Source organism: Pseudophryne corroboree, chromosome 2 (assembly GCF_028390025.1).
Source record: "Pseudophryne corroboree isolate aPseCor3 chromosome 2, aPseCor3.hap2, whole genome shotgun sequence".
NCBI lineage: Eukaryota > Metazoa > Chordata > Amphibia > Anura > Myobatrachidae > Pseudophryne > Pseudophryne corroboree.
Genome location: NC_086445.1, coordinates 677,177,603 through 677,201,444, shown reverse-complemented (window position 1 = coordinate 677,201,444; position 23,842 = coordinate 677,177,603). Strand labels below are relative to the sequence as shown.

General features: G+C 48.4%; 1 protein-coding gene across 2 annotated transcripts in view; it reads left to right on the top strand.

The window, feature by feature from the left end:
• ELK4 (ETS transcription factor ELK4) overlaps positions 1-23,842 on the top strand; it is a 166,630-nt gene that overhangs the window by 27,816 nt on the left and 114,972 nt on the right. Inside the window, exon 2 of one of the 2 annotated variants that reach the window (XM_063955142.1) lies at positions 11,103-11,219. The exons of the other annotated variant lie outside the window; for it this stretch is intronic. The gene's annotated coding sequence lies outside the window, so the exon portion shown is untranslated. The remainder of the gene's footprint in view (positions 1-11,102; positions 11,220-23,842) is intronic. 2 annotated transcript variants of the gene reach the window in all.

Sequence of the window (23,842 nt, the reverse complement as noted above, 5' to 3'; positions counted from 1 at the left end):
TATATATATATATATATATATATATATATATATATATATATATATATATATATATATATATATGCCCCCGCCAGTTTTTATTATATTTAAGCGGGACAGAAGCCCTCGGAGCGGGGCTTCTCCCTCAGCACTCACCAGCGCCATTTTCTCCACAGCACAGCTGAGAGGAAGCTCCCCCGGACTCTCCCCTGCTTATCCACGGTGAAAGGGGGTTTCAGAGAAGAGGGGGGCACATAATTGGCAGCAAATAATAGTATTACAGCGCTACTGAGTAAACGCATTGTGTGTTTTTCCTGGGGTATTAGTGCTGGGTGTGTGCTGGCATACTCTCTCTCTGTCTCTCCAAAGGGCCTTGTGGGGGAACTGTCTTCAGATAAGAGGATTCCCTGAGTGTGTGGTGTCGGTCCGTGTGTGTCGACATGTCTGAGGTAAAAGGCTCTTCTAAGGAGGAGATGGAGCAAATGTGTGTGTGTGTGTGTGGTGTCTCCGTCGACAACGCCGACACCTGACTGGATATGTGGAATTAAGTGCTGAGGCAAATTTATTGCACAAAAGATTAGAGAACAGACAGGGAATCTACCCATGTCTGTCCCTATGTCGCAGGGACCTTCAGAGTCTCAAAACGCCCACTATCCAAAATAATAGACACTGATACCGACACAGAGTCTGACTCCAGTGTCGACTACGATGATGCAAAGTTACAGCCTAAACTGGCAGAAAAGTATTCAATATATGATTATTGTAATAAAAGATGTTTTGCATATCACTGATGACCCATCTGTCCCTGACACGAGGGTACACATGTTTAAGGGGAAGAAAGCTGAGATAACATTTCCCCCCTCTCATGAACCAAATGAATTGTGTGAAAAAGAGTGGGAATCTCCAGACAAGAAACTGCAGTTTCCCAAAAGAATTCTCATGGCGTATCCTTTCCCTGCTAGGGCCAGGATACGATGGGAATCCTCCCCTAGGGTGGACAAGGCGTTGACACGTTTACCCAAAAGGTAGTGCTGACATACCAAGATACAGCTACCCTCAGGGAACCTGCAGATAGCATGCAGAAAAGTACTTTGAAGTCCATTTACACACATTCTGGTACACTACTCAGACCGGCGATTGTGTCGGCAGGGGTTTATAGCGCTGTACCAGCGTGGACAGATACCTTATCAGCGGAGATTGAAACCCTAGATAAGGATACCATGTTATTGACCCTAGGATATATAAAAGATGCTGTCTTATATATAAGACATGCTCAAAGAGACATTGGTCTACTGGGTTCTAGAGTCAACGCTATATTGATTTCTGCTAGACGTGTCCTGTGGAACATGCAATGGACAGGTGATGCCAACTAAAAGAGGCATATGGAGGTTTTACCTTACAAGGGTGAGGAATTGTGTGGAGAAGGGCTCTCGGACCTGGTCTCCACAGCTATAGCTGGTAAATCTGATGTTTTGCCTTATATTCTCTCACAGCCTAAGAGAGCACGACATTATCAAATGCAGTCCTTTCGGTCACAGAAAAACAAGAAAGTACGAGGAGCGTCCTTTCTTACCAGAGGTAAGGGCGCAGGGCACAGCTAGTTCCCAGGAACAGAAGTCCTCCCCGGCCTCTACTAAATCCACCGCATGACACTGGGGCTCCGCTAAGGGAGTCCGCCCCAGTGGGAGCACGTCTTCGACTCTTCAGCCACATCTGAGTTTACTCACAGGTGGATCCCTGGGCAATAGAAATTGTTTCTCAGGGTTACAAGCTGGAATTCGAAGAGGTGCCTCCTCGCCGGTTTTCCTTATCGGCCCTACCGGCTTCTCCCCAGAAAGGGAGATAATATTAAATACAATTCACACATTGTATCTCCAACAGGTGGTGCTCAAGGTTCCCCTCCTTCAACAAGGAAGGGGATATTACTCAACCTTGGCTGTAGTCCCGAAACCGGACGGTTCGGTCAGACCTATTTTTAAATTAAAATCTCTGAACCTATACTTGAAAAGGTTCAAATTCAAGGTGGAATCGCTCAGAGCGATCATCGCCAGCCTGGAAGGGGGGGATTTTATGGTGTATCTAGACATAAAGGCTGCATACCTTCATGTTCCCATTTATCCACCCCATCAGGCGTACCTGAGAATTACGGTACAGTATTGTCATTACCAATTTCAGGGTAATTGGCGGAAATGATGGTGCTCCTACGCAAGCAAGGAGTCACAATTATCCCATACTTGGACGATCTCCTAATAAGGCGAGATCAAAAGAGCAGTTGTTGAAGGTGTCACAGCAACTTGGCTGGATTCTCAATATCACCAAGTCACAGTTGGTTCCTATGACTCGTCTGCCCTTCTTGGGTATGATTCTGAATACGGACCAGAAATGGGTTTATCTTCCGATAGAGAAGGCCCAGGAACTAATGACTCTGGTAAAAAAACCTATTAAAGCCAAAACAGGTGTCAGTGCATCACTGCACTCGGGTCCTGGGAAAGATGGTGGCATCTTACGGGGCCATTCCCTTTGGCAGGTTCCATGCGAGGACTTTCCAATGGGATCTACGGAACAAGTGGTCCGGATCACATCTACAGATGCATCAGTTAATCACCCTGTCCCCTAGGGCCAGGGTGTCTCTCCTATGGTGGCTGCAGAGTGCTCATATTCTTCCCCATCCAGGACTGGATTCTGGTAGCCACGGATGCGAGCCTCCGAGGTGGGGGAGCAGTCACACAGGGAAGAAACTTCAAAGGTCTTTGGGTCAAGTCAAAAAACTTGTATTCAAATCAACATCCTGGAGCTGAGGGCCATATACAACGCCCTTCGGCAAGCGGAAACATTGCTTCGCGACATACCGGTTCTGATCCAGTCAGACAACATCACCGCAGTGGCTCATGTAAACCGCCAAGGCGGCACAAAGAGCAGAGTGGAAATGGCAGAAGCCACCAGGATTCTCCGCTGGGCGGGAAATCATGTAAGCGCATTTTCAGCAGTTCATTCCGGGAGTGGACAACTGAGAAACAGACTCCCTCAGCAAACACGACCTGCATCCGAGAGGACTTCTTTAGGAAGCCTTCGCACAGATTGCAAGTCAGTGGGAACTGCCAAAGGTAGACATGATGGCGTCCCGCCTCAACAAGAGGCTACAGAGGTATTGCACCAGGTCAAGAGACCCTCAGGCAGTAGCTGTAGATGCCCTAGTGACACCGTGGGTGTTCCAGTCGGTCTATGTATTTCCCCCTCTTCCTCTCATACCCAAGGTGTTGAGTATGGTAGGAGGGAGAGGAATGAGAACAATCCTCATTGTTCCAGATTGGCCACGAAGGACCTGGTATCTGGATCTGCAGGAAATGCTCACAGAAGATCAGTGGCTTCTTCCTCTAAGACAGGACCAGTTGCAACAGGGGCCATGTCTGTTCCAAGACTTACCGCGGCTGCGTTGGACGGCATGGCGGTTGAACGCCGGATCCTAGCGGAAAAGGGTATTCCGGATGAGGTCATTCTTACGCTAATAAAGGCTAGGAAGGACATGACATCTAAACATTATCACCGTATATGGCGAAAATATGTTTCTTGGTGTGGGGCCAGGAATGCTCCTACAGAAGAATTCCATCTGGGCCGTTTCCTTCACTTCCTGCAAACTGGAGTGAATGTCAGCCTAAAATTAGGATCTATTAAGGTTCAGATTTCGGCCTTATCCATTTTCTTTCAAAAGGAATTGGCCTCTCTCCCTGAAGTACAAACTTTTGTGAAGGGAGTACTGCATATTCAGCCTCCTTTTGTACCTCCGGTGACGCCTTGGGACCTTAACGTGGTGTTAAGTTTCATTAAGTCACACTGGTTTGAACCACTTAAAACGGTGGAGTTGAAAAATCTCACTTGGAAAGGTGGTCATGTTATTAGCCTTGGCTTCGGCTAGGTGAGTGGCGGATTTAGCGGCTTTATCACATAAAAGCCCCTATCTGGTTTTCCATATGGATAGAGCGGAATTGCGGACCCGTCCTCAATTCCTGCCAAAAGTGGTTTCATCCTTTTCATATGAACTATTGTGGTGCCTGTGGCTACGCGTGACTTGGAGGATCCCGAGTCCCTTGATGTGGTCAGGGCTTTGAAAATTTACGTGGCCAGATCGGCTACAGTCAGAAAAACAGAAGCACTGTTTGTCATGTATGCAACCAACAAGATTGGTGCCCCTACTTCAAAGTAGACTATTGCTCGCTGGATCTGTAACCCGATTCAGCAGGCGCATTCTACGGCTGGATTGGCGTTACCCAAGTCAGTCGAGGCCTATTCCACTTGGAAGGTGGGCTCTTCTTGGGCGGTTGCCAGAGGGGTCTCGGCGCTACAGCGTAGCCCCTTACGACGGTATGAAGAGCGCCCATAGGGCGCGATTAATCACCTAGTTAACAATATGATTTGTATGGGTTAAATGGGGTGTAGTATTGTATGCCGGCAGCCGGGCTCCCGGCGACCAGCATACCAGCGCCGGCATACCGACAGCGTGGCAAGCGCAAATGAGCCCCTTGTGGGCTTGCTGCGCTCGCTACGCTGCGGGCACAGTGCATTCTCCCTCCAGGGGGAGGGTCGTGGACCCCAAGAGGGAGATAAAGTGGCGGTATGCCGGCTGTTGGGATTCCGGCGCCGTTATGCTGTGCGCCGGGATCCCGACAGCCGGCAAACTGAAGACCACTCGTTAAATGAATAGCTTTGTGTATGAACCCATAAAACATCTGTCTAGAGCTATTACCTTCCCTGCTATCATCATAATTTGGTATGGCAATAGTTTAGTCACACTATATAGATTGGATTGTCCATCCTGCATCACTCAGTGATATCAATTTTATGTAAATGTGTTTCTTCAGGATTAAAATTGTGTATGGCTTAGGGCTTCTTCACAACAATTGTATCTGTTTTATGTGCTTTGCTCACATTGATAAACTAATGAAAATTAGATGTAAAATATGTAATTTCTCATACGTCCTAGAGGATGCTGGGGATGCTTCAAGAACCATGGGGTATAGACTGGATCCGCAGGAGACATGGGCACACTATAAGACTTTGAATGGGTGTGAACTGGCTCCTCCCTCTATGCCCCGACGCCAGTTAGATACTCTGCCCAGCGAGACTGGAGGCACACTGAGGAGCTCTTCTGAGTTTCTCAGAGAGACTTTTTTTAGGTTTTTTATTTTCAGAGAGACCTGCTGGCTACAGGCTCCCTGCAGTGTGGGAGTGAGGGGAGAGAAGCAGACCTACTTCTTTAGAGTTCAAGGGCTCTGCTTCTTAGGCTACTGGACACCATTAGCTCCAGAGGGTTCGATCACTATGGTACGCCTAGCTGCTTGTTCCCGGCGCCGCGCCGTCATCCCCCTCACAAAGCCTGAAGATAGAACCCGGGTGAGTATGTGAAGATCAGAAGACTTTAGTGACGGCAGAAGACGGCTTGAGGTACCGCGCAGTGGCTGCGCTGCGCGCCATGCTCCCACACAGTTCACGGCACTACAGGGTGCAGGGAGGGCGCCCTGGGCAGCATGGGGGGCTGCAAATACACTGGCAAGCAATATAACACTGCCGCAGGCATTTGTTAGGGACCCCCGCCAGTATAAAGATTTTTGAGCGGAATCTAAGCGCGCCATGTTGGGAGGCGGGGCTTAGCCGCATAGCTCTCACCAGCGCCATTTTTTTCTCTTCACAGAAGGCTGCAGAGACGCTGTCCCTGATCCTCCACACTGCTGTGCAAGTAAAACGGTGCGAAACGGAGGGAGGGGGGGGGGCACTCATAATTGGTAAATTATATACATATGGTAAAAGCGCTAGCAGGTCTGGGTAGTATTGCTGACTTCAGAACCGGGATAGGCGCTGGGTGTGAGCTGGCAGAACTCTCTCTGTGTCTCTCTAACAGGCTCAGCTGTAGGTCTGTCCCCTATAGCCCAGTGTGTTTGTGGCTGTCGGTACGTGTGTGTGTTGACATGTCTGAGGCTGAATGCTCTCCCCAGGAGGAGCCTGGCGTGGGGACTGACAGTTCTGTGAGAGTGACAGTGTCGGCACCACAGACGGATGGTTGGGTCAATATGCTGAGTGTTTTAAATACGAATGTGACTAAGTTGGCTAAGAGGTTTGATAAATCTGAGTCTAAGAACCAGACATGGAGGAAATCCATGGAGGATGCTTTGTCACAGGTCCAGATCCCTTTGGGGTCGCAGAAACGTGCATTTGCCCAAATAGCAGATACGGATACCGACACGGACTCTGATTCCAGTGTCGACTATAGTGATGCCAGATTACATCCAAAACTGGCTGAGTATTCAGTACATGATTATGGCGATAAGACGTATTACATATCACTGAGGACCCTGCTGTTCCTGATACGAGGGTCTGTATGTTTAAAGGCAAGAAACCTACGGTAACGTTTCCTTCCTCTCATGAACTGAATGCACTTTTTGAAAAAGCTAGTGAAAATCCAGACAAAAGGGTACATGTTCCCAAAAGAATTCCAATGGCTTATCCGTTTCCCTCTGGGGACAGGGACAGCTGGTAGTCCATTCCCACGGTATATAAAGCTTTGTCGCGTTTATCCAAAAAGGTAGCACTTCCGTCCCCTGACACGGCAGCCCTGAAGGATCCTGCGGATCTTAAGCAGGAAAATACCCTGAAGTCCATTTATGTCACTACAGGGTTGATACTCAGACCCGCTGTTGCTGCGGCATGGTTGAGTAGCGCTATTGAAAAGTGGGTGGGAAACTTGTCATCGGAGATAGATTTCCTAGACAGGGATAGTGTGCTTTTGACCCTGGGTCATATCAAGGACGCTGCAGCGTATTTAAAAGACGCAGTAAGGGATATTGGCCTTTTGGGATCAAGTGCCAATGCGATGGTAGTCTCTGCCAGGAGAGCATTGTGGATTCATAAGTGGAATGCTGATCCGGATTCTAAGAAGGCGTTGGAGTCTTTACCGTTTAACGGTAAGGTCTTGTTTGGTGACTGACTCACTGACCTGGTCTCTACGGCTACAGCGGGTAAGTCGTCTTTTTTACCTTATGTTCCTGCACAGCAGAAGAAATCGCCTCACTATCAGATGCAGTCCTTTCGGCCCCAACAAATTCAAAAAAGGACGTGGGTCCTCCTTCCTTGCTGCGAGGGGGAGAGGAAGAGGAAAAAGGTCACAGGCTGTGGCAAGTTCCCAGGAGCGGAAGTCCTCTCTGGCTTCTACCAAATCCACCGCATGACGCAGGGGCTCCGTTGCGGGAGTCCGCACCAGTGGGGGCACGTCTCAGGCTCTTCAGTCAGGTCTGGGTGCACTCGGACCTGGATCCTTGGATAGTAGACCTAGTATCCCAAGGGTACAAGTTAGTTTCAAGATGTGCCCCCTCACCGATTTTTCAAATCGGCCTTGACAGCTTCTCTCCCGGACAGGGAGATAGTAAGCGCTGCGATACTAAAGTTGTGTCAAAATCAAGTAATTGTCACGGTACCCCCGGCTCAGCAGGGGGAAGGGTTTTATTCGAGCTTGTTCGTGGTCCCAAAGCCGGATGGCTCAGTCAGACCAATTCTAAACCTAAAATCCATCAATTTCTTCCTGAAAAAATTCAAGTTCAAGATGGAGTCCCTACGAGCAGTGATCTCCATTCTGGAGGAGGGGGATTTTATGGTGTCGGTCGACATAAAAGATGCCTACTTACATGTCCCCATATATCCTCCACATCAGGCTTACCTGAGATTTGCTATGCAGGTTTGTCATTACCAATTTCAGACGTTGCCGTTTGGTCTGTCAACGGCTCCGAGGATTTTAACCAAAGTTATGGCGGAAATGATGGTTCTCCTGCGCAAGCAGGGAATCACAATTATCCCGTACTTGGACGATCTCCTCATAAAGGCGAGGTCCAAGGAGCAATTGTTGAATGTTGCCCTTTCACTGACTATTCTGCAACAACACGGCTGGCTCCTAAACCTGCCAAAATCACAGTTTGATCCAACGACAAGGATGTCGTTCCTCGGTATGATTCTGGATACAGAATTAGAGTTTTTCTTCCAGTGGAAAAAGCTTTGGAAATACAGAACATGTTAAAACAGATTCTGAAACCGGCAAGGATGTCTGTTCTTCACTGCACTCGGTTACTGGGGAAGATGGTGGCGGCCTACGAGGCCATTCCGTATGGCAGGTTCCATGCCAGGGTCTTTCAGTGGAACCTGCTGGACCAGTGGTCCGGGTCTCACCTGGACATGCACTGGAAAATAATTCTATCTCCCAGGACCAGAATTTCCCTTCTGTGGCGGTTGCACAGTTCTCACCTTCTGGAGGGACGCAGATTCGGGATTCAAGATTGTATCCTGGTGACCATGGATGCAAGCCTCCGAGGCTGGGGAGCAGTCACACAGGGAAGAAACTTTCAGGGAAAGTGGTCAAGTCAGGAAGCTTGTCTACACATAATTCCAGAATGTTTAAGAGCCATCCACAACGGCATACTGCAAGCAGAACATCTTCAAGGTCTGCCAGTCTTGATTCAGTCAGACAACGTGACAGCAGTGGCGTACATAAACCGCCAGGGCGGAAAAAAGAGCAGAGCGGCGATGGCCGAGGCCACGAAGATTCTTCGCTGGGCGGAAAGACATTCCAGCGCTCTGGCAGCGGTATTCATTCCAGGAGTGGACAACTGGGAAGCAGACTTCCTCAGCAGACACTATCTCCATCCAGGAAGGTGGGGTCTTCATCAGGAGACCTTTGCAGAAGTGACAAGTCGTTGGGGAGTTCCTCAAGTGGACATGATGGCGTCCCGCCTCAACAAGAAACTTCAGAAATATTGTTCCAGGTCAAGGGACCCTCGGGCGATAGCGGTGGACGCCCTAGTGACACCGTGGGTGTTTCAGTCGGTCTATGTATTCCCTCCACTTCCACTCATTCCGAAGGTGATAAAAATGATAAGAAGAACAAGGGTGATCCTCATTGTTCCAGATTGGCCAAAAAGGGCCTGGTATCCAGATCTTCAGGAGTTACTCATAGAAGATCCCTGGCCTCTTCCTCTTCGCGAGGACCTGTTACAACAGGGGCCGTGCGTGTATCAGGACTTACCGCGGCTGCGTTTGACGGCGTGGCGGTTGAGCGCCAAATCCTAGCCCAAAAGGGTATTCCCAGTGAAGTCATTCCTACATTTCTTCAGACTAGGAAAGAAGTAACAGCAAAGCATTACCACCATATTTGGAGAAAATGTGTCTTGGTGTGAATCCAAGAAGGCTCCTACGGAAGAATTTCACCTGGGGCGGTGCTCCATTTCCTACAAGCAGGTGTGGATGCGGGCCTAAAGTTAGGCTCTATTAAAGTACAGATTTCAGACTTATCGATCTTTTTTCAAAAAGAATTGGCCTCCCTTCCAGAAGTCCAGACCTTCGTGAAAGGCGTGCTGCACATCCAACCTCCCTTTGTGCCCCCAGTGGCACCATGGGACCTTAATGTGGTGTTGCAATTCTTGCAGTCACATTGGTTTGAACCTTTGCGCAAGGTTGAGTTAAAATTCCTTACTTGGAAAGTGGTCATGTTGTTGGCCTTGGCGTCTGCAAGGCGCGTGTCTGAGTTGGGGGCTTTGTCTCACAAAAGCCCCTATTTGATTTTCCATGCTGATAGAGCGGAGTTGAGAACTAGTCAGCAATTTCTGCCAAAAGTGGTTTCATCATTTCATGTTAACCAGCCAATTGTGGTGCCAGTGGCTACTGATGCCTTGGCGGAGTCCAAGTCTCTCGATGTGGTCAGAGCTTTGAAGATCTGTCGCCAGAACGGCGCAGATTAGGAAGACAGAGGCTCTGTTTGTCCTGTGGGCTCCGAACAAGATTGGGGCTCCTGCTTCTAAGCAGGCTATTGCGCGCAGGATTTGAAATATGATTCAGCAGGCTCATTCTACGGCAGGATTGCCGTTACCAAAATCGGTGAAAGCCCATTCTACCAGGAAGGTGGGCTCATCCTGGGCGGCTGCCCGGGGAGTCTCGGTGTTACAACTTTGCCGAGCTGCTACTTGGTTGGGTTCAAACACCTTTGCGAAGTATTACAAGTTTGATACCCTGGCTGAGGAAGACCTCTTGTTTGGTCAATCGGTGCTGCAGAGTCATCCGCACTCTCCCGCCCGTTCTAGAGCTTTGGTATAAACCCCATGGTTCTTGAAGCATCCCCAGCGTCCTCTAGGACGTATGAGAAAATAGGCTTTTAATACCTACCGGTAAATCCTTTTCTCTTAGTCTGTAGAGGATGCTGGGCGCCCGTCCCAGTGCGGGCTGTATCTGCAGTTTGCTTATAGTTACGCTAAGTTTAGTCACTCTGTGACTGTTGGTCATGCCGTTGCATGCGTTGCTGTTGAATGTCATGTTGCACGGCGTGTTAGTGGTGTGAGCTGGTATGTATCTCACCTTAGTTTTAAAATAATTAAATAAATCCTTTTCCTCGAAATGGCCGTCTCCCTGGGCACAGTTCATATAACTAGAGTCTGGAGGAGGGGCATAGAGGGAGGAGCCAGTTCACACCCATTCAAAGTCTTATAGTGTGCCCATGTCTCCTGCGGATCCAGTCTATACTCCATGGTTCTTGAAGCGTCCCCAGCATCCTCTACTGACTAAGAGAAAAGGATTTACCGGTAGGTATTAAAATCCTATTATAAGAGTAATTGCCATTCCCACCATTGTGCTACAAAATGTTAATTTATCTTTTCAAATTTTAGTGCTCCGTGCTAATATGCTGTACAATACAGTAAAAGCTTCCATTGTTTTTCATGCATTTGTACTTAATTGCGCATTGCATATGAACAAGCCATTAAAGTTAATAGACAATAATTTTCCAGGTAAACATGGCATTTAAATCAGTAAACTGGGGCACACAACCATCCAGCACTTTAAAGCTATGCCTAATTTTTTTTTCTAAAATTGCAGACGTTCCTCTCAATTGTTACTGAAGTAGTTTTAAATCAATTTACAGACATAACAGGATGTTTTTAGGCCTTCTGAAACGTTTTCCGCTCTGTTCAGACTTTTTTTCTCAAATATTATTTTGCACTTGCTACTCTGTTAAATGCAACACTGTGCGTGTGTAAGTGTTGTGTTTTTTTTATTTCATTCTTTAAAAGAAGTTTACTTCCTGTCTTGCTTCTGGTTTCTAGATTATCAATGCAAGACAGCGGTACTGTGGAAAGTTTGTCGGGAAACTAGAAATTTATCTATCTTGCTGTACAATGTGAGGGAAAACTAGATACATTTGTCAAGTTTAAAAGATTTGGGTATGTACATAAGTTTTAATTATTTCAGTGTACTGTATTTAATTTACCGACCAGTTCCTGGCTGATTTTAATTTTTTTGTTTTGTTAACTGCAATGTACGAGGTGTGGCTATAAAATAACAAAACTGATGCTATAATTTACATTTAATTATATTAAGTACATTTTAACTCCGTACCCCTTCTCTGTATTCCCCTTCTGCATCCACACACCGCTGCATTCTTATTTTCCATTGGTCAAAGCCTGTTAGTGCTACAGGTCATTCATTATCTGTTGGCTGTCTAAACAGCTTTGTTTTCTTCTTTGCCTCAGTTACTGATGCAAAACAGGTTCCCGTGAGTACAGCTTTAGCTTTGGTGAAAATAAACTAGTCACACTGTGCTAGTCTGGAGAGTTTTCTAACACTGCGATCTGATTCTCAGCCAAAAACTGCATCACAGAGAGAGCTGTGTGTGGTGGTCCGTTGTCCTGATGGATGAAGTAACCATTTCTCTTACGTCCTAGAGGATGCCGTGGTCCACATTAGTACCATGGGGTATAGACTGGTCCACCAGGAGCCATTGGCACTTTAAGAGTTTGGGAGTGTGGGCTGGCTCCTCCCTCTATGCCCCTCCTACCAGACTCTGTTTAGAAAATGCACCCGGAGGAGCCGGTCACAGCTAGGGAAGCTCTCCTGAGCTTTCCTAATGAAGTTTAGTTTAGAGTTTTTTTATTTTACTGGGAGGCTGCTGGCAACAGCCTCCCTGCTGCGTGGGACTAAGGGCGGGGGAGCAGTGTCCGCCCTGCTGGGTCTGAGCCACTGAGCTCCAGAGGGGCTGATCGTTCTCCGCCGCAGGGGAACCGCTCACCCCAGCAGCATGCCACGACCCCTTACAGAGCTGAAGCAAGAGGTGAGTTAGTCACCGACCCCCCTTAGCAATCGGGGGGCCGGTGTGAAGATGGCGGCAACAGGGGATGGAGCGTGGTATTAATTGCGCTCCTGGGCGGTACCAGAGGCACACTGTGCGGCGCTGTGAGGGGCGCCCTGGGCCAGCGCTTAACCCTCACACTGGTCAGCAAGCCTGTCGGGCCCCCGGGATCCCAGCCAGCACAAATCCTCAGGCCAGTTTCAAATTCTGAAGAGCGGGAAGACCGTGCCATGAATGGGGCGGAGCTTCTCAGAGCGGACCCTGCAGCGTTCCAGCACCATTTTCCTGCATGCTGTTGCTGAAGGAAGATCCCGGTCCCTCCACAGAAGCTCCAGTTTACTGTAATACGGTACCAGGGGGTTGTAGAAGGGAGGGGAGGCTGATTGTTTGTTTGACTGTGTGTCCTATTAAGTCAGCGCTGATAAGGGGTTTTCTCCTTGTGTTAAGCGCTGGTTTGGGTTGGCTCCAATCTCTGTCTCTCTCTTGCCATTCTTGGGGGGAAACTCTGGCTTACCCCATCCTGTGTGTGTTTGGTCACCAGCAGCAATGTCCATGGATACAGTGTCATATGCTGCAGGGGATTTATCCTCACAGGATGATCCCCTTTCCATGTAATCAGGTTAGCACTGGTTTGGCACAGATTCCAGCAAGGGAACCAGAGTGGTTTTCCTCTATCAAGACTTGGATTTCTCAGATATCTGACAGGGTTACCAGTAATGAGTCTGCAACCCAGGTATTGCAGTCCTCTATGGCTGAATGGCCCTTGTCTGGTACCTCAGGACACCCCGCTATATTCCCCCACAAACGTGCGCTTGTGCAGGTAACACAAGACGACACGGATACCGATTCTGACACTACAGATGGTGATGGGGATGTACTGCGGGGGTCCGCATCTCTTGCGAGGGGGGTACAGTTGTTGATAGAGGCTATCAGGGATGTGTTAAATGTTAATGATACCACACCTGAGCAGGTAGAGGAGACTTTCTTCACTGAAAACAAAGCCTCGCTAACCTTCCCTGCGTCAAAAGATCTGAATGCTACAGTTGTGCTCATAAGTTTACATAGCCTAGAAGAATTTGTGATTTTCTGGCCATTTGTCAGAGAATATGGATGATAACTCTCAAACTTTTCCTTCACTCACGGTTAGTGGTTGGGTGAAGCCATTTATTGTCAAACAACTGTTTACTCTTTTTTTTAAATCATAATGACAACAGAAACTACCCAAATGACCCTGATCAAAAGTTTACATACCCCAATACCGTGTATTGCCCCCTTTAACATCAATGACAGCTTGAAGTCTTTTGTGGTAGTTGTGGATGAGGCTCTTTATTTTCTCAGACGGTAAAGCTGCCCATTCTTCTTGGCAAAAAGCCTCCAGTTCCTGTAAATTCTTTGGCTGTCTTGCATGAACTGCACGTTTGAGATCTCCCCAGAGTGGCTCAATGATATTGAGGTCAGGAGACTGAGATGGCCACTCCAGAACCTTCACTTTATTCTGCTGTAGCCAATGACAGGTCGACTTGGCCTTGTGTTTTGGATCATTGTCATGTTGGAACGTCCAAGTACGTCCCATGCGCTGCTTCCGGGCTGATGAGTGCAAATTTTCCTCCAGTATTTTCTGATAACATGCTGCATTCATCTCGCCATCAATTTTGACCAAGTTTCCAGTGCCTTTGTAGCTCACACATGCCCAAAACATCAGCGATCCACCTCCGTGTTTCACAGTAGGAATGGTGTACCTTTCATGATAGGCATTGTTGACGACTCTCCAAATGTAACGTTTATGGTTGTGGCCAAAAAGTTCAATTTTGGTCTCATCACTCCAAATGACTTTGTTCCAGAAGTTTTGAGGCTCATCTCTGTGCTGTTTGGAGTATTGTAACTGGGATGCTTTGTGGCATTTGCGTACTAATGGCTTTCTTCTGGTGACTCGACCATGCAGCCCATTTTTCTTCAAATGCCTCCTTATTGTGCATCTTGAAACAATCACACCACTTTTTTTCAGAGAGTCCTATATTTCAGCTGAAGTTATTTTTGGATTTTTCTTTGTATCGCGAACAATTTTCCTGGCCGTTGTGGCTGATATTTTTGTTGCTCTACCTGACCGTGATTTGGTTTCCACAGAATCCCTCATTTTCCACTTCTTAATTAGTTTGAACACTGCTGATTGGCATTCTCAATTGCTTGGATATCTTTTTATATCCCTTTCCTGTTTTATATAGTTCAGTTACCTTTTCCCGCAGATCCTTTGACAATTCTTTTGCTTTCCCCATGACTCAGAATCCAGACACGTCAGTGCAGCACTGGATGAAAGATGCAAGGGTCTTTCAGGAGTCCAGAAACTCAGTGACCTTTTATACACACACACACTGATTACAAGTGAGGATGGTTACCTTTAGTAGCCATTCAAACCCGTTTGTGTCAACTTGTGTGCATGTTATCAGGCCAAAATCTCCAGGGTATGTGAACTTTTGATCAGGGTCATTTGGGTAGTTTCTGTTGTCATTATGATTTAAAAAGAGTAAACACAGTTGTTTGACAATAAATGGATTCACCCAACCACTAACCATGAGTGAAAAAAGTTTTGTGAGTTATCATTCATATTCTCTGACAAATGGCCAGAAAATCACAAATTCTATTAGGGTATGTAAACTTATGAGCACAACTGTATATTTGAAAGGGCCTGGGTGAATCCTGAAAATTCTTGTAGCTTTTCCTTTCCCTGAGGAGGATAGGAAAAAGTGGGAATACCCGCCAATTGTTGACGCATCTGTATCCAGAGTCTCCAAGAAGGTGGTTTTACAGGTGCCGGGATCTACCGCCTTAAAGGAGCCGGCAGATAGGAAAATTGATAATACTCTGAAATCAGAGTACACTGCTTCAGGGACCATATTGCGTCCCACTATTGCTAGTGCATGGATTGCGAAGGCAATAGTGAAGTGGTCAGCTACCTTAATTGAAGATTTGGGTACAATGGATAGGGATGACGTTGCATTGTACTTTCGCAACATTCATGATTCTGCAGGTTTATGGTTGAATCCATGAAAGACCTGGGTTCCGTGGCTGCGGGAATTTCTTCCATGTCTGTTTCAGCTCGTTGGGGACTGTGGCTCCGCCAGTGGTCGGCCGACGCAGAATCCAGAAGGAGCGTGGAGTCGCTGCCCTATACAGGCCAGGCTCTCTTTGGGGAAGCCCTAGACGCGTGGATATCTACCGCTACAGCGGGTAAGTCTCCGTATCTTCCCTCAGCAGCACCTGCTCCGAAGAGATCCTTCTCCTCAGCAACGCAGCAGTCCTTTCGGCCCAACAAGTCCAGAAAGGCCAAGTCATCCAATGCCTTCTTTAGGGGAGGTAAGGTTAAATCCAAAAAGCCTGCAGCAGCAGGTTCCCAAGAACAAAAGCCTACTTCAGGTACTGCAAAGTCCTCCACATGATGGTGGGAGTGAGACTCAGACAGTTCAGTAATGTCTGGGTATCGTCCGGCCTGGATCCCTGAGTAGTAGATATTGCGTCTCAGGGATACAGGCTAGAATTTCAAAGTCTCCCTCCTCACCGTTATTTCAGGTCGAGCTTACCAACACTGTTGGAGAACAGCACTGTGCTTCAGGCCGCTGTCCAAAGGCTGGTGGAGGCACAGGTCATTGTGCCGATACCACCGCACATGCTGACGAAAGGTTACTATTCGAACCTTTTCGTGGTACCGAAACCGGATGGTTCGGTCAGGCCCATTCTGAACCTAAAATCATTGAACCCCTTTCTAAAGGAGTTCAAGTTCAAGATGGAGTCTCTCAGGGCGGTGATATCAGGTCTGGAAGAGGGGGAATTCCTGGTATCACTGGATATCAAGGATGCGTACCTTCACATTTCGATCTGGCTGCCTCATCAGGCTTATCTCCGCTTCGCACTGCTGGACTGTCATTTTTAGTACCGGGCCCTGCCATTCGGCCTCAACAGCACCAAGGGTGTTTACCAAGGTGATGGCGGAAATTATGATGCTACTTCGCAAGCAAGGTCTGAACATCATTCCTTATCTGGACGATCTCCTGATAAAGGCATCGTCCAGGGAGATGCTGCTGCAGTCCATTGTTCTCACAACGCGGCTGCTTCAGAGTCACGGGTGGATTCTGATTTTTCCGAAGTCACATATGGAATCAACCCCCGGAGATTGTCATTTCTGGGAATGATCCTGTATATGGAAGTGCAGCGAGTGTTTCTTTCGTGGGACAAGGCGTTGGTGATCCAATCCATGGTCCAGGATGTGTTGAAGCCACCCCGGGTGTCGGTACATCAATGCATTCGCCTATTGGGAAAGATGGTGGCCTCTTACGAGGCTCTCCAGTACGGGAGGTTTCATGCTCTGACCTCCTGGACAAGTGGTCGGGATCTCCCCTCCACATGAATCAGAGAATTTGTCTGTCGCCAAGGGCAAGGATTTCACTCCTCTGGTGGCTCCAATTGCCTCACCTCCTGGAAGGCAGCAGGTTCGGGATTCAGGAATGGGTCCTGCTAACAACGGATGCGAGCCTCCGGGGCTGGGGAGCTGTCACGCAAGGGGTGACCTTCCAAGGACGGTGGTCCAGCCTGGAAGCCGGCCTGCCCATCAACATTCTGGAAATAAGAGCCATCTACAACGGTCTGCTTCAGGCGGCCCCTCTTCTAAAAAACCGGGCCATTCAAGTGCAGTCGGACAACGTAACAACCATGGCTTACATAAACCGACAGGGTGGAACGAAGAGCGGAGCGGCAATGTCAGAGGTCACAAGAATACTCCTCTGGACGGAAAAGCACGCGCTGACACTGTCAGCTATCTTCATTCCGGGAGTAGACAACTGGCAAGCAGACTTTCTCAGCAGACACGATCTACATCCGGGAGAGGGGGGCCTCCATCCGGAGGTGTCCAAGGAGGTAACAGATCTTTGGGGGCTACCCCAAATAGGCATGATGGCCTCTTGTCTCAACAAGAAGCTTCGATGTTATTGTTCCAGGTCGAGGGACCCACAGGCAGTGGCAGTGGACGCCCTGGTGTCTCCGTGGGTGTTCCAGTCAGTGTACGTGTTTCCACCTCTCCCACTGATCCCAAGAATCCTAAAGCTCATAAGGAGAACAAGGGTTCAAGCGATTCTCATTGCCCCAGACTGGCCAAGAAGGGCTTGGTACGCGGACCTTCTGAATCTACTGCAAGAAAAACCGAGGCCTCTTCCTCTTCGGGAGGACCTGCTGCAGCAGGGGCCGTTCGCTTATCAAAACTTACCGCTGCTACGTTTGACGGCATGGAAGTTGAGCGCCTGATTCTTCGGAATACCTCTCGGAGCAAGAAGGTTATTCCTGCCCTCATACAGGCTAGGAAAGGGGTAACGTCAAAACATTACCATCGTATTTGGAAGAAATATGTTTCTGGTGTGAGTCCAAGAAATATCCTGCGGTGGAATTTCAACTCGGACGTTTCCTCCTCTTCCTGCAGGCAGGAGTGGATATGGGACTGAGATTGTGGTCTGTAAAGGTCCAGATTTCAGCCCTGTCTATTTTCTTTCAGAAACAATTGGCTGCCCTCCCTGAGGTTCAGACTTTTTTTTTGAAGGGAGTTCTGCATATCCAACCTCCCTTTGTACCTTGGGACCTTAACGTAGTGGTGCAGTTTCTCCAGTCGGATTGGTTTGAGCCTCTACAGGAGGTGGAGCTCAAATTTCTAACATGGAAGGCGGTCACCTTGTTGGCCTTAGCTTCTGCTAGGCGTGTCTCTCTGAGCTGGGGGCTTTATCATGCAAAAGCACTTACTTGATCTTCCATGAGGATAGAGCGGAGCTCCGGACTCGTCAGCAGTTCCTTCCAAAGGTTGTGTCGGCATTTCATATCAACCATCCTATTGTGGTGCCAGTGGCTACTGACTCCTCAATTACTTCAAAGTCCTTGGATGTCGTGAGGGCTCTAAAGATATATGTGAAGAGTACTTCTCATCACAGAAAGTCGGACTCTGTTTGTCCTATATGATCCCAAGAAAATTGGGTGTCCTGCTACTAAGCAGACTATTTCTCGCTGGATTGGGTTCACTATCCATCACGCTTATTCTACGGCAGGACTGCCGTGTCCAAGATCTGTTAAGACCCACTCTACTCGTAAGGTGGGGTCTTCCTGGGCGGCTGCCCGGGGTGTCTCGGCAGTGCAACTTTGCCGAGCTGCAACTTGGTCTGGATCGAACACGTTTGCAAAGTTCTACAAGTTCGATACTTTGGCCTCTGATCTGAAGTTCAGTCAATCAGTTCTGCAGGAGCCTCCGCACTTTCCCTCCCGTTCTGGGAGCTTTGGTACATCCCCATGGTACTAATGTGGACCCCAGCATCCTCTAGGACGTAAGAGAAAATAGGATTTTGGTACCTACCGGTAAATCCTTTTCTCGTAGTCTGTAGAGGATGCTGGGCGCCCACCCAGCCCTTCGTTTCCTGCTGTTATTGGGTTCAGTACAACTTCGTTTTAGTTGAGTACTGCATTGTTACTTGGTAAGTTAATGTTTCAGCTGTTGCTGAATAGTTCAAGCTAGTTGTCTTGACGTGCCTTGTATGTGTGAGCTGGTATGAATCTCACCACTATCTGTGTTAAGTCCTTCTCTCGAAGTATGTTGTCTCCTCGGGCACAGTTTCTAGACTGAGTCATGTAGGAGGGGCATAGAGGGAGGAGCCAGCCCACACTCTTAAACTCTTAATGTGCCAATGGCTTCTGGTGGACCCGTCTATACCCCATGGTACTAATGTGAACCCCAGCATCCTCTACGGACTACGAGAAAAGAATTTACCGGTAGGTACCAAAATCCTATTTTCTCCGGCAGGGTCCACAAGTTAACCACAGGATAACAATGGGATATGATGGAGCGACAGCGGATTGGCACCAAATGATCACAAACTTGCAGTCCTCCCAGGATGCAACGGGCCCGTTTGTATATCCCCGCCCACTGGCTCAGGCAAATCAGTTTTTTGTTTGGTGCGGCAGGAGCCGGACCATGGTCACAGGGCTACTGTTTTTGGCAGCTCTAAGCTTTATTAATTTATTTTTATAGTCTTACTATGTTTTCTGAGTGATTTTTTTTCCTAAAAGCGTCTTACACGCATATTGGAAAGAGTCTCTCCGCCGGGTCGCAGCAACGTTTACCCACGGTACAAGTGCTGTCTCGACGGGCATTTGTGTCGGATATACTAGCAGGTACAGCAGACGTTACCAGGCTGTGGCCAGAGCACGGGGAGAAGGTAAGGCATCTGTTCCACTTAGAAGGGGAATAACGGACACAGCTGCACTGTATTGGGAGGAGACTACCAAACAGTAACTGGTGCGCTGCCACCACGGGTGCTCCAGTGCTATGCCTTAGGGATCATAAGGCACCAGGAGTAGTATGAGACTTCGATCCCTAGGGTTGATGTCAGCGGTGGGGAGTCAGAGGGTCTCCTGGTCGCCCCTCCCCCCAGTTCATGACCAGTTTCCGTCGGTCTCCCGCCATGAACTGATTGCCTCACTTCCGTCTCAGACGCTACCACGAAGGGTCTCCGTCGCAGCATACTCGCTGCGTCTGTGTACACTAAGCGCTACCGCAAGGAGACCCGGTCACAGCACAGGCGTCTGCATGACCGGTGCATCTGCATGCACAGTGCGTCTGTGTTCAATATAGGTTCCCGGAGCGGCAGTGTACACTAGTAGCGCCTGGATCCACTCAGCGTTCGCTAACGTATTGATCAATCTTGGAAGTGAGGTGAGTCTCCCTATATCCCACTCTGAGTACGGGTTATACATCACTACATTTCTATCTACTTTTCTCTATCGTCCTAGTGGATGCTGGGGTTCCTGAAAGGACCATGGGGAATAGCGGCTCCGCAGGAGACAGGGCACAAAAAGTAAAGCTTTAGGATCAGGTGGTGTGCACTGGCTCCTCCCCCTATGACCCTCCTCCAAGCCTCAGTTAGATTTTTGTGCCCGGCCGAGAAGGGTGCAATCTAGGTGGCTCTCCTAAAGAGCTGCTTAGAAAAGTTTAGCTTAGGTTTTTTATTTTACAGTGAGTCCTGCTGGCAACAGGATCACTGCAACGAGGGACTTAGGGGAGAAGAAGTGAACTCACCTGCGTGCAGGATGGATTGGCTTCTTTGGCTACTGGACATTAGCTCCAGAGGGACGATCACAGGTACAGCCTGGATGGTCACCGGAGTCTCGCCGCCGGCCCCCTTGCAGATGCTGAAACAAGAAGAAGGTCCAGAATCGGCGGCATGAAGACTCCTCAGTCTTCTTAAGGTAGCGCACAGCACTGCAGCTGTGCGCCATTTCCTCTCAGCACACTTCACACGGCAGTCACTGAGGGTGCAGGGCGCTGGAAGGGGGGCGCCCTGGGAGGCAATGAAAACCTATTTTTGGCTAAAAATACCTCACATATAGCCTCCGGGGGCTATATGGAGATATTTAACCCCTGCCAGAATCCGTTAAGAGCGGGAGACGAGGCCGCCGAAAAAGGGGCGGGGCCTATCTCCTCAGCACACAGCGCCATTTTCCCTCACAGAAAGGCTGGAGGGAAGGCTCCCAGGCTCTCCCCTGCACTGCACTACAGAAACAGGGTTAAAACAGAGAGGGGGGGCACTAATTTGGCGTTAGAAATATATAAAAAAGATGCTATAAGGGAAAACACTTATATAAGGTTGTCCCTATATAATTATAGCGTTTTTGGTGTGTGCTGGCAAACTCTCCCTCTGTCTCTCCAAAGGGCTAGTAGGTCCTGTCCTCTATCAGAGCATTCCCTGTGTGTGTGCTGTGTGTCGGTACGTGTGTGTCGACATGTATGAGGACGATGTTGGTGAGGAGGCGGAGCAATTGCCTGTAATGGTGATGTCACTCTCTAGGGAGTCGACACCGGAATGGATGGCTTATTTAGGGAATTACGTGATAATGTCAACACGTGGCAAGGTCGGTTGACGACATGAGACGGCCGACAAACAATTAGTACCGGTCCAGACGTCTCAAAAACACCGTCAGGGGTTTTAAAACGCCCGTTTACTTTAGTCGGTCGACACAGACACAGACAGGGACACTGAATCCAGTGTCGACGGTGAATAAACAAACGTATTCCTTATTAGGGCCACACGTTAAGGGCAATGAAGGAGGTGTTACATATTTCTGATACTACAAGTACCACAAAAGAGGGTATTATGTGGGATGTGAAAAAACTACCGTAGTTTTTCCTGAATCAGATAAATTAAATGAAGTGTGTGATGATGCGTGGGTTCCCCCCGATAGAAAATATGGGCGGTATACCCTTTCCCGCCAGAAGTTAGGGCGCGTTGGGAAACACCCCTTAGGGTGGATAAGGCGCTCACACGCTTATCAGAACAAGTGGCGGTACCGTCTATAGATAGGGCCGTCCTCAAGGAGCCAGCTGACAGGAGGCTGGAAAATATCATAAAAAGTATATACACACATACTGGTGTTCTACTGCGACCAGCGATCGCCTCAGCCTGGATGTGCAGAGCTGGGGTGGCTTGGTCGGATTCCCTGACTAAAAATATTGATACCCTTGACAGGGACAGTATTTTATTGACTATAGAGCATTTAAAGGATGCATTTCTATATATGCGAGATGCACAGAGGGATATTTGCACTCTGGCATCAAGAGTAAGTGCGATGTCCATATCTGCCAGAAGATGTTTATGGACACGACAGTGGTCAGGTGATGCAGATTCCAAACGGCACAAAGGTGTATTGCCGTATAAAGGAAGAGGAGTTATTTGGGGTCGGTCCATCGGACCTGGTGGCCACGGCAACTGCTGGAAAATCCACCGTTTTTTACCCTAAGTCACATCTCTGCAGAAAAAGACACCGTCTTTTCAGCTTCAGTCCTTTCGTCCCTATAAGAGTCATATCTGCCCAGGGATAGAGGAAAGGGAAGAAGACTGCAGCAGGCAGCCCATTCCCAGGAACAGAAGCGTTCCACCGCTTCTGACAAGCTCTCAGCATGACGCTGAGACCGTACAGGACCCCTGGATCCTACAAGTAGTATCCCAGGGGTACAGATTGGAATGTCGAGACGTTTCCCCTGCGCAGGCTCCTGAAGTCTGCTTTACCAAGGTCTCCCTCCGACAAGGAGGCAGTATGGGAAACAATTCACGAGCTGTATTCCCAGCAGGTGAAAATTAAATTACCCCTCCTACAACAAGAAAAGGGGTATTATTCCACACTATATTGTGGTACTGAAGCCAGAAGGCTAGGTGAGACCTATTCTAAATCTAAAAAAATTTGAACACTTACAAAGGTTCAAATCAAGATGGAGTCACTCAGAGCAGTGATAACGAACCGGGAAGAAGGGGACTATATGGTGTCCCGAGACATCAGGGATGCTTACCTCCATGTCCCAAATTTGCCCTTATCACTAAGGGTACCTCAGGTTCGTGGTACAGAACTGTCACTATCAGTTTCAGACGCTGCCGTTTGGATTGTCCACGGCACCCCGGGTCTTTACCAAGGTAATGGCCGAAATGATGGTTCTTCTTCGAAGAAAAGGCGTCTTAATTATCCCTTACTTGGACGATCTCCTGATAAGGGCAAAGTCCAGGGAACAGTTGGAGGTCGGAGTAGCACTATCTCGGATACTGTTACAACAGCAGGGGTGGATTCTAAATATTCCAAAATCGCAGCTGATCCCGACAACAAGTCTCCTGTGCTTAGGGATGATTCTGGACACAGTCCAGAAAAAGGTGTTTCTCCCGGAAGAGAAAGCCAGGGAGTTATCCGAGCTAGTCAGGAACCTCCTAAAATCAGTGCATCATTGCACAAGGGCCATGGTAAAAAAAATGGTGACTTCCTTCGAAGCAATTCCAGTCGGCAGATTTCATGCAAGAACTTTTCAGTGGGATCTGCTGGACAAATGGTCCGGATCGCATCTTCAGATGCATCAGCGGATAACCCTATATCCAAGGACAAGGGTGTCTCTCCTGTGGTGGTTACAGAGTGCTCATCTTCTAGAGGGCCGCAGATTCGGCATTCAGTTTTGGATGTTGGTGACCACGGAGGCCAGCCCGAGAGGCTGGGGAGCAGTCACACAAGGAAAAAATTTCCAGGGAGTGTGATCAAGTCTGGAGACTTTTCTCCACATAAATATAGCTAAGGGTAAATTTATAATGCTCTAAGCTTAGCAAGACCTCTGCTTCAAGGTCAGCCGGTATTGATCCAGTGGGATAAAACATCACGGCAGTCGCCCACGTAAATAGAAAGGGCGGCACAAGAAGCAGGAGGGCAGTGGCAAAAACTGCAAGGACTTTTCGCTGGGCGGAAAATCATGTGATAGCACTGTCAGCAGTGTTTCATTCCGGGAATGGAAACTGGGAAGCAGACTTCCTCAGTAGGCACGACCTCCACCCGGCAGAGTGGGAACTTCATGGGGAAGTTTTCCACATGATTGTAAACCGTTGGGAATTACCAAAGGTGGACATGATGGCGTCCCGTCTGAACAAAAAACGGGACAGGTATTGCGCCAGGTTAAGAGACCCTCAGGCAATAGCTGTGGACGTTCTGGTAACACCGTGGGTGTACCAGTCGGTGTATGTGTTCCATCCTCTGCTTTTCATACCTAAGGTACTGAGAATTATAAGACGTAGAGGAGTAAGAACTATACTCATGGCTCCGGATTGGCCAAGAAGGACTTGGTACCCGGAACTTCAAGAGATGCTCACAGAGGACTTATGGCCTCTGCCGCTAAGAAGG